Source organism: Saccoglossus kowalevskii, chromosome 9 (genome assembly GCF_978046115.1).
Source record: "Saccoglossus kowalevskii chromosome 9, keSacKowa6.1, whole genome shotgun sequence".
NCBI classification, from domain to species: Eukaryota; Metazoa; Hemichordata; class Enteropneusta; family Harrimaniidae; genus Saccoglossus; species Saccoglossus kowalevskii.
Genome location: NC_140649.1, coordinates 3,391,646 through 3,405,661, shown reverse-complemented (window position 1 = coordinate 3,405,661; position 14,016 = coordinate 3,391,646). Strand labels below are relative to the sequence as shown.

At 32.7% G+C, this 14,016-nt stretch overlaps 1 protein-coding gene across 3 annotated transcripts in view; it reads left to right on the top strand.

The window, feature by feature from the left end:
• LOC100366886 (protein O-linked-mannose beta-1,2-N-acetylglucosaminyltransferase 1-like) overlaps positions 1–14,016 on the top strand; it is a 156,811-nt gene that overhangs the window by 111,255 nt on the left and 31,540 nt on the right. The window lies entirely within an intron of this gene.

Here is a 14,016-nt window from a genome sequence, read left to right as displayed (position 1 = left end):
TTGTTGAAAATCACGCTTGGAAGTAAGAGTTTCTAATGGAATAGCAAGCAATCTAATCTATTCCTGAAATTGTTAAACCGCGGGTCTGGGTGTATAAAAGGAAAGATGGTCGCCACTTTTCAGTATGCAAATCTGGAAATGTATAAATAAACTTCTAGAAATGTGTTATTCAGTTCAAAAAATAAACTGGCTGCATGCAGAATCCCAGAGAAACAATTGCACGTACATGCAGAGGGGGCAGAGCATGAAATAATATTTTAGTTTTGAAAACTATACAAAGATGTGTGTTTCAGTTCAGTAATTCAATACCTTTGATGAGCCATTATTAATAGCACACTAAAGATTTGAATAGATTCCTAGTGAGATTGGTGCATTCTTAATTAAAAAATACTTAAAAAGTTTTACTGCTACTAAATTATACATATGTTTGGTATAATTTATTGTAAAACATTAATGTTGTTGTGAAAATAGTTTCATACAAAACGGTGAAAATTTGCCAAAATCCTTGTATGAGTTGCCAGTGATATGCTAGTTTCCATTGTTATTTAAATGTACTCATCAGGGAGGTAATCCATTACAAAACATCACTGATCCACAGTAGTCTGGTTTCAGGCTACACCAAGTCACAGTCCTTAGAGGGACATTGACCAAGTGCAGGCTAAGATTTAAGCTAATCCCAAACGTTTGCATATCAGCTATACCCAATTGTGTTCACTCACAGGAGGGCCCAACAGTTATAGCACAGGCCACAGTCTTGAGGGTCTGTGCACTGGCTAAGAAACACCCAAACTTGTTTCCCAAGGGAGGCAGCAATTATGAACAAACAATTAAACAGTTCTTTCTGAATGATTGTTTTATTGTTATAACACATCATAAGTCTAGGAAGTTTACATTTTATTTTTCCTATAATGATACCAGTCATTCAATGAATGCTATTAAATTTGGAATATGTGTACCATTCTGAGTTTTGTGATATACATGTATGAAGTCGGTCATGAAATGGACATTAAATCTACGTTGAACAATAATACCCTTCTGCATCCCTAACTCTCTTAGACTCGCTCGTATACTCAAAAATAAGTATTCTCTGTCCATTTTTCTTTTTGTTATTCACTTTTATATTGTCTTTCAAAATCCATATATTTCTGTGATATGCCTAGTATGTACATTCCTTTCTGTTACCCTCCAGTATTTGTCTTTCTACTTGTCTTCCTCCCTAATATCCAGTTTGTTTGTCTTTCTTTCTAATATCCAGTGTTATCACGTCTTCCACAAAACTGAATTGAAGGTACTTATTCTGTTCTTAGATACTTTCAGTTAAAGTTTATCTAGGATCTTAATTGCTAAAGTGTTGTTTCTTCTCACATATTTACTTCACCATCTGCACGGCACATACAAATCTTTTTCCATCATCCTTCGATTTCTACTTGTAATTCAGTATGCAGGTGATGGAGTCTCTACTTTCTTCTTGTCAACATCTCAATTACTGTCATCACTTCCCCTTTTCCATTCCATTTACACTTTCTTGTAACTAAATCCTCCTCTGTCTCTTCTCCCTTACAATATTGAAGTCAGTAGTTCTCACAGAATCTATTCTGATATTAAATAATTCAATTTCCCGGAACTCATTCACTGTCGATAATTTCATTCTGTCCAATAATTAGATTCTTGTCATCCAACAAACAAGCTCAGATAAGAAGACAAAGCACAAGTTTGTTACATTGTAAATACACAGATTGAATTCAACTACATATTTACGGTTAAAGTACAGTAAATTTCAGAAAGGCATAAATGATTTTTATGGACATTTATGAAATATTTGTAAAACATTTATCTGGAAGACTCTCATGCTTCATTCAAATCAAAAGAACACATTTTCAGTCACTATAAAAACTATTTGATATCGTTCATTTACAACCCTTAAATATCAAATTCTTCAATCATTGGTTGATTTACCCGCATGCATCTGTTATAGCATTGTGATTGGTCAAGTACTTTTAAACCGTCATTTGAAATTTAACTGTTTTTTTTTTATAAAACAAGATTCATGCCTTATTGAATTTCACTGTATCTCACCATGAATGTGCCAAGAGCAATAGTTTAATTAACCATCTCTGTTATCAGCAGCCTTAGCAGGAAAATAAATCATTCCAAGAATAATCCTTTTTACCATTTTGATTGGATTTTCAGCGAGATACAGATCTGTTTTGTAGCATGCCTCATGTCAATGTGTCATTAATAATGTAATTTAGTTGTTCTCTTTACACTACTTTGTGTATGCTGAAAACAATTATCTGTCGACATTACAGAAAACATATTTTCAGTGCCTTTCATCAAAATCTTTGTTCAAGTAAGTCGTTGTGATCAGCCGCTTTGTAAAGCTGGAATTGATAAACTTTCACCTTTCATATGTACATGTATTCCTGTACCTGTGAGCATTCCATTTGTAAGCCACATAAAAAAGATGTGATTTGCAGAACACATGATGCTTGCTTTTACACAGTATTGGGTCAACAATGAGAAACCTTCAATCAATTTTGTGAAATGACATTTCATGTGTTAGCAGTTTGTCTGCATGATTGATCAACAGTTAATATTGTCATCAGACAGTGTTGTATTGGATTGAAACCAATATGTCTGACCAGGCACCTATGTATATACATGTATAGACCTCCTTTCCATGCAGCAATCATATGAGGGCAAATATTCTCTTTCAGTTTAGGGTTGCATGAGATGGATTTTGTTCCTCAAATGTACGCCTTACAGTGAGAAGTCTGTGGTACACTTTATTTATTATAGACACTTTGTGTATATGCATCTGTGTAGTGCTATATTTATCCTGTACATGCCCTATATGGAGTTGATCAGGCATTCTATGATCACCGGTAGTAAGAGATCTACCGGGTACTGGGAACTGAATGATAAATGTCCTGATAAATTAACTGTTTCATAAGTCACTGGGACTAAAGAGTGTTAGGTTGGAATTATATTTACCAATAAATTTACCAAATACATGAAGAAATTTATCTGCTCATACTACTTTTAGCTCCGCTATCGACTTTGTCGAGCAGAGCTTATCATATGAGTGATGGTCCATCGTCGTCCGTCATCCGTGTCAATGTTTTACAAGCCTGAATGCTTTGATACTTGGTGTATATGTACCTTGGGTAGACCTCTCTCAGATTTGTTCATTTCATGATCATATCTTCAATTCTCTAATTTTGGTGAATATTTTTGTCATTTTTAGTAAAAAGTGATATTTTCAACTTCTTGTTTAAAACCGCAAGTCTAATTGCTTTGATATTACATATATAGGTACTACATGTGGACCTCTTTCAGATTTGTTCATTTTGTAATGATATCTTTAATTCTCTAATTTTGGTGAATATTTTTGTAATTTTTGGTAAAAAGTGATATTTTCGACTACTTGTTGAAAACCGCAAGTCCAATTGCTTTGATATTACATATATAGGTACTACATGTGGACCTCTCTCAGATTTGTTCATTTTGTAATGATATCTTTAATTTTCTAATTTTGGTGAATATTTTTGTCATTTTTGGTAAAAAGTGATATTTTCGACTTCTTGTTGAAAACCGCAAGTCCAATTTCTTTGATATTACATATATAGGTACTAAATTTGGACCTCTCTCAGATTTGTTTAGTTTGTAATGATATCTTTAATTCTCTAATTTTGGTGAATATTTTTGTCATTTTTGGTAAAAAGTGATATTTTCGACTTCTTGTTGAAAACCGCAAGTCCAATTGCTTTGATATTACATATATAGGTACTACATGTGGACCTCTCTCAGATTTGTTCATTTTGTAATGATATCTTTAATTCTCTAATTTTGGTGAATATTTTTGTCATTTTTGGTAAAAAGTGATATTTTCGACTTCTCGTTGAAAACCGCAAGTCTAATTTCTTTGATATTACATATATAGGTACTACATGTGGACCTCTCTCAGATTTGTTTAGTTTGTAATGATGTCTTCAATTCTCTAGTTTTGGTGAATATTTTTGTAATTTTTGGTAAAAAGTGATATTTTCAACTTCTTGTTGAAAAACTGCAAGTCCAATTGCTTTGATATTACATATATAGGTACTACATGTGGACCACTCTCAGATTTGTTCATTTCATGATGATATCGTTAATTCTCTAATTTTGATGAATATTTTTGTCATTTTTGGTAAAAAGTGATATTTTCGACTTCTTGTTGAAAACCGCAAGTCCAATTGCTTTGATATATTATACATATAGGTACTACATGTGGACCTCTCTCAGATTTGTTCATTTTCTAATGATATCTTCTGTTCTTTAATTGCCATGTGCATTGCTAACAGCGGAGCTATCTCAGCCGACAGGCTGCTTGTTATAAATTAGATATGTATTTGTATAAACCTATAAATGTTTACAGTTTCTTACCATAATACTTTGCAGTTCACTTTGGTTACATAGTTCACCATGGTTACATAGTTCACCATGGTTACATAGTTCACCTTGGTTACATAGTTCAACAACCTCAGTCAATAGTGAATACATCTCAACATTATTAACATGCTTTATCAGGAATTTTGATCAAGTACCATGTATGTTTGTTTGTGTTTTCTAAAGTAAGCATGACACTTATTTTGCAAATTATTTGGGTGAATGTTTTCATTGAATGTGCCAGTAGATTCTAGCTGCATAATTTAAAAAGGAAGTGTGCCATGAGATATAGTTGATGTGGAATTGTGGGTATGCATGTGTAGTCTGGTGCATGTTTCTCTTATTATATGGTAGATGTTCTCCTAGTCTGTAAAATAGTTCATCAATCATGATTATTGTCATTGTATGACATGTTATTTGTTTTTATAGTGATGCACTTTGCATATCCATTAAACTATGATTATATTGCTGCATGTTAAGGAAAACTTCCTTATGGTCATTTTGTTTCTTAGACACAATTTAATACGATACGAATTTTGTTTTTGCTCTGTGACCTAGAGAGGGCAAGCTATAGAGATCTGATAAACTTTTGAGCTATTTTCGGATAAAACTGAGTGTCAAATGACAAAACAGGGTCTACAGTTGTTTATCCTGGGTAAGATTTGGTATCTCTCCTTACATTAGTGGGGGATGAACCAAATACTTGGGAGGGGGTGAAATAAATACTAGGGAGGGGTGAACAAAATGCTCGAGAGGGATGAACCAAATACGAGGGAAGGGTGAACCAAATACGAGGGAAGGGTGAACCAAATACGAGGAAAGTGTGAACCAAATACTGGGGAGGGGTGAACCAAATACTAGGGAGGGTGAACCAAATACTAGGGAGGGTGAACCAAATACTAGGGAGGGTGAACCAAATACTAGGGAGGGTGAACCAAATACTAGGGAGGGTGAACCAAACACTAGAGAGGGTGAACCAAATACTAGGGAGGTCAATCAAACACTAGAGAGGGGTGAAAAAACAATAGGAAAGAATAAAAAAATCAGTGGGGAAGGTTTTCCATTATCATATTGACATTTGGAGTCAAATCAGATGGAGTCAAATCAGATGGAGTCAAATCAGATGGAGTCAAATCAGATGGAGTCAAATGACATATTTCACTTTGAAGCTGCAATTTTTATAATTAAAATGAGCAGATCCTGTCATTCTTCGAAAATATTTGCCAATGTTGCTGATAATTATTGATAAATTAAAGTTTCACAGTAAAATTCCAAATGAAAGGAACATGTTTCAATCTCATCAAGTAATTTTAACATTACTCAAATTACAAAACATTTCTATGTTTCACGCTTGATACATGTAGCTTGGCTATAACAATATGGAATTGCCATGGAAACATGCCATATATGCATTGCTTAATATTAATTTATCCATTTATAGAAACAAAACATACAAAGTGTCCCTTGATAAGAAATCAAAATATGGCATACAGCTGTGGGTGCCAACAAAGAATGGAAACTCACAATTGTAACAACACATTTCCCAAAACTATTGATTTGCCTTATAAAGTAACGTCCATCAATCTGTTCCTAACTGGAGACAGTCATAAACAGGTACATGTACTTAACCTATCATTAATCAACTCTTGAAATTTTTGCACTAAATTTGGCACATTTCATGTATTTTCTATTATTTCTTTGTTAATTTTGAACCAGATGAATTAAAATCTGACATAATTTCTCATTCAATATATAGATCTTGGTGAAAATATTTTGTGAAATTGGGAAAATATTAGGTTGATTTTAAGGAAGTGACGGAAGTTCAAATGGGTTTGTGTAATTGATTTCTAGCATTCCTATGTTTGCTCATCAACATAATTGTTGTAATTTGCTTTCATCATCATATCATAAAAGCTCACAGAACCCAATCTTTTTTACGCTGAAATTCCCAGAATTCAAGCATGTAATTATTTGAATAACAATTACATGTTGCAACCAACTTACCGTTTATCTCATGTAAAGTCGGTGAGCGGTTCTGTTCATTAGTTAATGTCATCAATTCCTAAATCAGTCAAACAAAATGTCGCCATGACAATTATTGATGTCAATTGGATATTCAATCAGTAAAAGAATGCAAGTTTGTTTCTGGAATACTAAATACAGTGCAGTGTGAAGAACAAGAAAACTATGTGAGTGTCTATGTACATGTAAAACATTTGTTTTGTGTCACAAATTGAAATAAGGTTTTGTTCAGTCAAAATTATTTCCACCTACATTTTACCCAGTACCCATGCAAAAGTTTGATATATTGTTGTAATATTTCATAACTTTTGCCCTGCAAGTAAAAGATCATGTGTTTGTATTCATTCTGAATTCTTATTTTTGTTGTTCAATATCTAGATTCTCAACTGAGAAGTTTTCATAGTTACGCAATTTTTTTTTTTTAAGTTGAAATTAATCAAAACATGCAATGTATATAAGTAATACATAATTTTCCCATAGAGGAGCAAGATCTGATCTCTGTTGATAAGTGACTTTAATTTGGATGGGAATACTGATCATGAGGGTTGTCACGGAGACCTACATTTTAATGGCACTAGATCACTTGTAATGGCAGTGGAATTGTGATCCTTATCATGACAACACTAAATGATGTGTGAGGAATCACAGAAGTGTTACATCTCGCCTATCGGTAATTAACCAAGAAGATTTTAATTTGAGGAATTTCTATGTTAGAATTAGGATCAATATATCATGCATAATTAATTTGTTATTGCAGTTTTGTAATATTGTGTTTTCTGATACATCTTGTAAAAGAATTGTTTATTTTTAGTCTGTTATCTTGCACACATCGGTGCAATGGCAGAATAAAATACTTTGCAGGGGCCACTATTGATGTATACTGTGAGTCACTATAATTATACAAGAGATATTTATTTGCATGTTTTGTAAATCAGTGAAAACCACAAAATTATGTTGCAGTGATATTTCTTTGGTGTCCAACGTCACTGTGTTGGTGACTCTGACAAAATGTTGTCTTCATGAATGCCATAAAATCCAGATATCGTAATTTTTTAGCAGCGACAATAAACAGGTTCATAGTATAATGTCAGAATACTCAATATTAACTCACCATACGTGTGGTAATTGTACCAATTTACATATGCAAAATGTTGGAAATAAGATTGTGTGGTGTTCGATTTATCAGTTGGTTGGCAAGAGCCTGCAGACCAAGCCACAATTATTGGAGTTCATTCTGATAAAAATGTAGTACACGTACATGTATCTACACCAACATTGATTTATGTCTTGACTATAGATTGAACATCCATGTTTTTGTTTCAAGGTAATTGCATTGTGTGCAAAAACTATAATATAAAAGTAGTATAGTCACACATTCTATTTTATTCTATTCTATTCTATTCTATTCTATTATATTCTATTCTATAGTCATACATTCTATTTTATTCTATTCAATTCAATTCTATTCTATAGTCACACATTCTATTTTTGTCTATTCTATTCAATTCTTTTCTATTCTATTCTATTCAATTCTATTCAATTCTTTTCTATTCTATTCTATTCTATTCTATTCTATTCTATTCTATTCAATAGTCACGCATTCCATTTTTGTCTATTCAATTCTATTATATTTTATTCTATTCTTTTCAAATCTATTTGCTTTAGACTATTATTAGTGCATATGCTTGTGTAAATCACAGTGGTATTTCTATGGTCAAAATAAGTCATATTTTAATAATTTAGTATACAATAAATGTGATTTTTAGTTTCTATTCTATTCTATTCTATTCTATTCTATTCTATTCTATTCTATTCTATTCTATTCTATTCTATTCTATTCTATTCTATTCTATTCTATTCTATTCTATTCTATTCTATTCTATTCTATTCTATTCTATTCTATTCTATTCCACTCCAGTCTACTCCACCCAATTCCATTCCACTCTATTCCATTCTATTTCATTTTCTCTGTCCTTTGCTCTCTGCATTGCCATTCATCAACATGTTAAGTATGGGAAAATCGCCAGCCATGTAATACATAGAGTAGCACTGTCTGCTGCTTTTAATTAGGGTGAGAAAATCAACATGTGGTACCACTTGTAAAAATTTAATTAGGGAGATTATATTGATTGTGGCAATGAGTAGAATAGAAGTAAACAGAGCTATGCAACACAGCAACTGGAAGACATTTGTCCAATTGTTTCAAGTATATTCTAATCATAGCTTTTAACAACAGTCAAACATGAACCAGAAGATTTTTGTGGTTCATGGTAGACTGAACTCAAGAAAAATTCATTAGCGAGTCAAAGAGCAGTCACTATTCGATCACTTCATTTCATATGAGCCAATTTCCTCTATCTGTTTCTTGTCTTCAATACCCTTAGAATATGGGAGTTATTTCTTTCTTTCTTTGATTATTATTTGCATTTATTTAACTTTCACTCAGTACATTGAGAATTTGTAGAGCACTATGATGGTTTTCATTTTAATGTTGTCTCCATTTAGGAGATTTTGTGATATCCTGTATTAAATGGAATTCCTGCATGTAGTGTGGTTTGCAATAACACAAATCATTGTTTTGTTGACTGGAATTGTTGTCCATATATGAACAGTGTTTGAAATTACTTCTCATCTGTTTGTCAGAGACTCGTAACTTCCCAGTAGGGCTGGTAAAAATTAAAACGTACATGGCCTGCTTCAATAACAATTTGGAAATTGCAATTTTAGTAAATAATATTATTGGATAAAGTTGGACTCCATTCTCTTCTGGAAGCTGATACATGTATATAGACCATGCAACAAAAAATGCAACAATTTCAAATTTTAAATTATCTGCCTGTGTCAGCAGAATATTGAGTTTTCACAGTTCTTACTTGGAATGAAAGCAGGCCTAGGGCTGGTAACCTGGTACATTATTTGCCCTGGTGCCTGGTACATAATTCAAACACTGGATAAGTAATCCAGTGAAAACCATGCTGAATATCAACATGATATTAATGTACATGGTCGATCACTGAAAAACTTTTGAAATGTATAAAAACTGACTAACTGTTTTATATATATATCAATTATTTTCACTTTCTGGGTTTTTCACTCTATGTGCAAACTGGGACTGAAGATGAAGAAAATGTAAATTGACATGATTCACAGTATATTATCATCAAAGCTGTTTTTGTCAAATGCTAATTCTAGTTGCAATCAGATTGACTCCAGAGAGTCCCAAGTGGAACCAAATTCTTGTTAGATTCTGTGAACTGAGTAAATAGATCCCATCTTTTCTGGTGAACTTTGTTAATAAGTTTAATTGTCCAGTTTTCCCCCAGGCTAATGAATGAAACTTCACACCTGTATCTCTGAGTAATGTATACATTAGAGTATTGATTGACAGGGATAGGTGGTGTACCCTGCTTGTCTGCAAGATAGAGAAACAACCTCTGACCCCTCATGGACTGACCTTTGACCTCTGTTGTATTCCAAGGTAGATTGTGGTTAAGTTGAACAGCTGAATGATATACTACGGTTGATGAATATCTTCAGCTATTTTGTACATTCATTAGTGCATTGCACGCCATCATGCTGTGGGTGCAATAGAGATTTTAAGACATCATGCCAGTGGGACACATCACTCACTCAGAGTGACTTTTGTCTCTAAATGACAATGTTGCGTGATTAGTATTTTCCTGTGAGCATACACAAAATTAAATTCACAACAAACATCTCTTTAAATATAATTATTTCCTGCTGCGACATTATGGACAGTAAGTCCATGCATATAAACTATGCTTTCAATTAAAATTTGTGTCTGTACAAGTCTGTTAAAACATCCATATTATATATTCTATTTATAGTTATTAGATTTTATTCATCCTTGATAATTGCTGTAATAAATCTGAAAGAACTTCAAGCCATGATTCCATTTTTATATAAATTTCATTTGTCATTAAGGATGATACATGTATGGACCTTTTTAACCATACTTTTAAAATGACTTAAGATGACACTCAAGATATGTCCTTTCAATGAAAACTGATTTATAGGTGATATAGATATTCAACATACGTGATTAGTTTATAGTTTAAGATCAAAACTGTGCATATTAATTACCCAATTTGCATAAATTAGGCAACTTCCTGATATCACAGATCTAGCAGGATATACAATCATAATTATTCCTTTTGTTTTAGTAAATCTAGAATTGTCTGTTCATATAAATAGATAAAATTGCTTTCACATTGTTGCATTTCAAAGAGCAGAGCTGCATTACCTGAAATATGCTCTGTTTCTGCTTCTTTATTCTTAGAACACAAATATTCTTTCTTTGATTATTATTATAAGCACTGATGTTTGAAGGGTTGTATTCCCATGCACATTTTTACAGTGAACAGTGACAGTTATGAGAATTGATGATTTACTAGAGTGATGATTGTGCAGTATAAGTTGACATTTGTTTTACATTAAAGTTATGACCTGGTATAGTTTATGTAATATGGTAGTGTGCTTATCTGAGTCTAAACTCACTGGGGAGGCTTGCAATGCAATAGGGTATATGTACAGTTAGATGAAGAATGTCAAACCAGGGTTGTTGAAACATAAGCTTTCTAGTAAATTACTTGTGCATGACATAATGCCTAACCTATACATAGTCTATCTCCAATCATTTAATTTATCTGGCAGAAAATGAGCCCCAGGCTCATTCAGAAAATAATAAGTCTATTATTTTTATGTGTTTCCATTTGCAAGTTTAATCAAGTATTGTGTGAAAGGTCAATGCCCAATGTTGTATTTTCCCTGACTTTGATTTTCAGTTTTCTGTCACTGTGTAGCGTTCTGATGTAAAACCTCTTAACTGGATCATTTAATATCATGGCAACAAACTCGCCTGTGATGCACATTTACTGCCATAGAGGGCAGTATAACCAAGAACAGTCCAGTGTGCATATTTTTGTACAAAAATCAAAAAATCTAATGCTTTGTCTAACTAATTTTGCAGTAAAAAAAATATTTTCCAATTACATTTCTAGCTTAGACACACTATTAGACAATATAAATTACTACTATAAGAATTAAAGGTTTTTATGTCATAGCTTCACACTATCACGCAATAATGTAAACCTCTATCTGTAAGCAAATTCATTACAAGAAAAAGCCCCCACGTTTTACTAAATTTGTTTAATTCCTATGATGGTGATTATTACAATAATAAGGAATTCCTTACAGCATCATTTAGGATTTAGGATTCTCATCCAATGTGGCACTGTTAGGATTTAATATTATCAATAATATCAGAAAAATGTACATGTACTTTCCCAAGGGAGACATGTACAATTGTAGTGGAAGTCTAACTCAGACAATAATATCACATATTAGCTCTATTAGAAGCGCATATCCTGTTTGCATTATAAGAGTGTTTGGTGATTCAGTCTACCACATATATGTTTCTGACAGAGCAAATATAGTACCATATTAGCTCTATTAGAAGCGCATATCCTGTTTGCATTATAAGAGTGTTTGGTGATTCAGTCTACCACATATATGTTTCTGACAGCAAATATAGTACCATATTAGCTCTATTAGAAGCGCATATCCTGTTTGCATTATAAAAGTGTTTGGTGATTCAGTCTACCACATATGTGTTTCTGACAGAGCAAATATAGTACCATATTAGCTCTATTAGAAGCGCATATCCTGTTTGCATTATAAGAGTGTTTGGTGATTCAGTCTACCACATATGTGTTTCTGACAGAGCAAATATAGTACCATATTAGCTCTATTAGAAGCGCATATCCTGTTTGCATTATAAGAGTGTTTGGTGATTCAGTCTACCACATATGTGTTTCTGACAGAGCAAATATAGTACCATATTAGCTCTATTAGAAGCGCATATCCTGTTTGCATTATAAGAGTGTTTGGTGATTCAGTCTACCACATATGTGTTTCTGACAGAGCAAATATAGTACCATATTAGCTCTATTAGAAGCGCATATCCTGTTTGCATTATAAGAGTGTTTGGTGATTCAGTCTACCACATATATGTTTCTGACAAAGCAAATATAGTACCATATTAGCTCTATTACTGGTAGTAGTGTAAAAATGTGCTTACATAAATGAGATAAGTATGTCTATACTCAAACTATAATTTCATAATCAAATATATAATAAACAACATTTTTGGTTCATACCCTCAAACAGCCCATCTACATTGTATGTGCATTTCTAAATAAGCATAATTTGGTTTGTCAGGAGAGGCGTTGATTCTGAAAGACTAATCCTACTAATTGTCAGATGATAAAATCAGATAACATTAAAACTGTCTCACCTTCCTTGATGTCCTGACAGACGTAGTCAAAAAGATTACTGTGTCTAGACACTTGACTCCAGCAAAACTAGCAGTCTCTTATTGAGAGTCCTTTTTTCTGATTCTAAGCTGTACTAGATGTTAGTGTATTACTGGCACTATCAATACATATTTGCATACACCATTACCGTAAAATCTGTATTAGAAGCCGCATCCCTAATAGAAGTCGCACCCATTCTTTTTGAATAATTGAGAACCAAAAATTCGTCATTTCTCATATGTGTAGATGCTCTAATAGAAGCCTCATCCCCTCTATTGCATTGTACCATTTTAATAGAAGCCGCGGTTTCTAATACAGATTTTACAGTATTACATGTACATTTGTATGTTACTCACATTGTGTGTATGTAATCTGTATTTGTGATGACAGTACATGTATGTATCGTGAAAAAACATTAGGAAAGCATACACACAACATGTATGTTAAATGTAATTCTATCCAGATGGAATTTGGGATTTTAGATGCTGCCTCTCAAACATATCCCCCAAAAAGTTACAAGAATCTCGTATGTTTACTCACATGGTGCTTCAAATTTTCATCTTAAATTTGTAAGAATTTAAAAAATAATGTTAAAGGAATAAATATGCATAGATACTTGGTTTTTGACTACAGTGTTCCAATTTTATCAGTATATGTAGGAAATTTTAAATGATATTAGGCTATGAAATCTATGTTTGGTTGTGAGCAAATACAATGTATGGTTGTTGATGGCTGTGACAGCTGAATTGATGTCTACTTGACATATGCTTATCTCTGGCAACACACTCTGAGACATCCTAAAACTTTAATCATTGTCATAAAACCTCCTTCCTTGGGGAGTGTAGCAATCACTTCATATAGGTATGATTTATAGGCAATGATTTTTATGTTACTAATTCTGTTGTTGAATGCAGAGTCAAATTTAAACCTAGTGATTCTGAAAACCCACTCAGATACACATTGCCTACATGAAATATATAGTAAAAGCTTTTGTGTTTAGCACTCTATCAGATTTATGACTATATTATCAATTTTATATTTACCGTTGTTGTCATATAAAGACCACTAAACAGATTGAAACATGCAGATAATAAAATATTAAAGATTCTATGTTCATCAAGTAAATAGTATCCATTTCTCTTAATTATTCATATCCCAGATCTATGTTGATTTCTTAAGGACATCACAAGATAAAAGGGAATGAAAGTGTTTGCAAGGAGTGATGTTACGA